This window comes from Eleutherodactylus coqui, unplaced genomic scaffold (assembly GCF_035609145.1).
Source record: "Eleutherodactylus coqui strain aEleCoq1 unplaced genomic scaffold, aEleCoq1.hap1 HAP1_SCAFFOLD_307, whole genome shotgun sequence".
NCBI classification, from domain to species: Eukaryota; Metazoa; Chordata; class Amphibia; order Anura; family Eleutherodactylidae; genus Eleutherodactylus; species Eleutherodactylus coqui.
Window position 1 is genome coordinate 47501 of NW_027102195.1, and position 3643 is coordinate 51143.

Consider the following 3643-nt stretch of genomic DNA (forward strand, 5'->3'; position numbering starts at 1 on the left):
GCGCCCGGCCGCTCGGAGAGCGGGGTCTACCCGGGCAGACAGCCTGTCGGCCCCGCGGCCTGGGCAGGCGGAGCGGGTGCTCTTGCGCTCGGGGGCTCTGCTCGGCCCGGAGAGTTGGGTGCGGGGCGCCGTCGCCTCGCTGGAACCAGGGGCGTTGTGACGTTCGCACGCGCCTAGCCGCCGCCAGGACAGGCCGGAAAGGTTGAGCTGCATACGGATCTAAGCCGTTGCCCAAACTAACTCTGGCTCGTGTGACCGACACAGCCGCGCACGCGCTTTCCTACGACACTCGACCGCCTGGCTCCCCTCGGCCTGGGAGGCACTCTCGGGGCGGGGGGCACCGCAGCCCCCCCAAAGGTGGCTTCGTACACCTCTTGAACGTTGGGGCCCGGCCGCTCGGAGAGCGGGGTCTACCCGGGCAGACAGCCTGTCGGCCCCGCGGCCTGGACAGGCGGAGTGGGGACAAGCCAAGGCTACCGGCGGGCCTCGGACGGCCAGGGGTGGAAGGGCTCCACCTCAAGGTGGCTTCGTACACCTCTTGAACGTTGGGGCCCGGCCGCTCGGAGAGCGGGGTCTACCCGGGCAGACAGCCTGCTGGCCCCGCGGCCTGGACAGGCGGAGCGGGGAACCTTGCGCTCGGGGGCTCTGCTCGGCCCAGAGAGTGGGGTGCGGGGCGCCGTCGCCTCGCTGGAACCAGGGGCGTCGTGCCATTCGCGCGCGCGCGCCTAGCCGCCGCCAGAACAGGCCGGAAAGGATGAGCTTCATACGGATCTAAGCCGTTGCCCAAACTACCTCTGGCCCCTGTGACCGACACAGCCGTGGCACGCGCTTTCCTACGACACTCGACCGCCGGGCTCCCTCGGCCTGGGAGGCACTCTCGGGGCGGGGGGCACCGCAGCCCCCCCAAAGGTGGCTTCGTACACCTCTTGAACGTGGCGCCCGGCCGCTCGGAGAGCGGGGTCTACCCGGGCAGACAGCCTGTCGGCCCCGCGGCCTGGACAGGCGGAGCGGGGAAAAGCCTAGGCTACCGGCGGGCGGGATCGACCGGGAAGCCGCCGTGGGGGAACACAAGTTGGACGCCTCGCGCCGTCGCGGACCACCGTCCTCCGTCTCTCGGGAAGGGGGGGCCGCCCGAGGCGCACGGGCCTCGGACGGCCAGGGGTGGAAGGGCTCCACCCCGAGGTGGCTTCGTACACCTCTTGAACGTTGGGGCCCGGCCGCTCAGTGAGAACGGGGTCTACCCGGGCAGACAGCCTGTCGGCCCCGCGGCCTGGACAGGCAGAGTGGGGAAAAGCCTAGGCTACCGGGCGGGATCGACCGGGTAGCCGCCGTGGGGGAACACAAGTTGGACGCCTCGCGCCGTCGCGGACCACCGTCCTCCGTCTCTCTCCCTCTCTCGGGAAGGGGGGCCGCCCGAGGCGCACGGGCCTCGGACGGCCAGGGGTGGAAGGGCTCCACCCCGAGGTGGCTTCGTACACCTCTTGAACGTTGGGGCCCGGCCGCTCAGTGAGAACGGGGTCTACCCGGGCAGACAGCCTGTCGGCCCCGCGGCCTGGACAGGCAGAGTGGGGAAAAGCCTAGGCCACCGGGCGGGATCGACCGGGTAGCCGCCGTGGGGAACACAACTTGGACGTCTCGCGCCGTCGCGGACCACCGTCCTCCGTCTCTCTCTCCCTCTCTCGGAAGGGAGGCCGCCCGAGGCGCACGGGCCTCGAACGGCCAGGGGTGGAAGGGATCCACCCCCCGCGGGAAGGGGACGCGCGCCGGCGCCCGGACGCGGGAGCGTTGACCCGGGGGTCTTTACTCCGCCGAGGGGTAGCCCGGAGAAGGAGCGAGACCGGCCGGCGGAGGTGGAACACCCCCTCATGCCTCGCTCCTTCTGGGGATAAAGCGCGTCGTCCGCGGGCCGCCGTCCCCTATCCCCGCCGCCCTGGACCGCCCCCGCCTCGGCCGGAGCCCGAGGGGACAGGCGGGGGGTCCTTCGCTTTCAGGAAAACCGTCACCAAACGTGGGGCCCGTGCCCCGCTCTCGGCCGCCCTGAGGCGGGAGAGCTCGGATCGCTCTCTCTCGGCGTCGGCCCCACCGACGCCGCCGCACGACGCCTGGGAAAGGGCTGCACCCCCTGCGCCACGCTTCTCCCCCGGAGTACTCCCCCCCGCAGGGGGCTCCGCGGGGTGTCCCGACACGCAGAGTCGCTCGCCTTCTTCCGCTGGGGACGGAAGGGACGCCCCCGCGCGTCCCTTCCCCATCCTCGAGAGCCGTACACGCCGAGGGTGAACCCGCTCGCCGGGGCGCCGGGGAGCAGGGCCCTTGTGGTCCTTCCCCGGACATGGGCGCGGCGAGGGTCCCTCGGCCGCGCCGGCTCTCCCGTTGACCCACTCTCTCGCCTTGGGTGGTGTGATGGAGGCGGCTGCCTACGCCTCAGCCCGGCATCTCGGAGGGGGGTCGCCCGGGCAGCCAGCCAGCCAGCCAGCCAGCCTGTTGGCCCCGCGGCCTGCACAGGCGGAGTGGGGACACTTGCGCTCTATGACTCTGCTCCCAGGGAGGTGGCAGAGGGGCGGCCGCGGTGCTTTGACTTTGAGCGGTCCCCACTCCAGCACTCTGAGAAATAGTCACTTTGTCAAAGACCGCACACCGCTCGTTCCCTTATATGCAAAAAAGGTGTTCGTCCTGACGTTTTGCGAGCCCTTATTTTACCGTCGTCGGCGCTATCAGGGGAAACAGGCCCGCTCCTTCCGCCTTCATGGAACCGTAGCTCGGCCCCGAGGGCCCAGGATTACCCTCATACCGGTTCTCACGACATGCGTCGACATCGGCTCAGCCCCGGCAGCCGCAGCTCCCGCCGGCCCGGCCAGCCGGGTCCGCCCCCCTGGCCGGCGCCTGGAGCGTCTGGACTTTGACGTTTTTTTCTCCAAGACGCGTCTCTGCCAACTGCCGTGGACTGCAGCAGGGGCTACCTCGGGCTGTGCCCGGCCTCTTGGGGGTCCCGCCTGCCCGCGCAGGCAGCTAGGACAGGGTTATCAGCGCTCTCAGGGGGGCCTCCGCAGACCCCCCACAGGTGGCTCCGTACACCTCTTGAACGTGGCGCCCGGCCGCTCGGAGAGCGGGGTCTTCCCAGGCAAGCCGCCTGTGGGCCCCGCGGCCTGGACAGGCGGAGCGGAGACAAGCCCAGGCTACCGGCAGGATCGACCGGCTGGCAGTCGTGGTGGAACAACGGGGACGCCTCGCGCCGCCGCGGGCCACCGTCCTCCGTCTCTCTCCCACTCTCGGAGGCAGGCCGCCCGAGGCCAACGGGCCTCGGACGGCGTGGGGTGGAAGGGCTCCACCCCAGGGGAAGAAAACACGCCCGCGCGCGTTTGCACAGTCTGCCCCGGCCCGGCATCTCGGAGGGGGGTCGCCCGGGCAGCCAGCCAGCCAGCCAGCCTGTTGGCCCCGCGGTCTGCACAGGCGGAGTGGGGACACTTGCGCTCTACGACTCTGCTCCCAGGGAGGTGGCAGAGGGGCGGCCGCAGTGCTTTGACTTTGAGCGGTCCGCACTCCCTTCTCAGCACTCTGAGAAATAGTCACTTGGTCAAAGACCGCACTCCGCTCGTTCCCTTATATGCAAAAAAGGTGTTCGTCCTGACGTTTTGCGAGGCCTTAA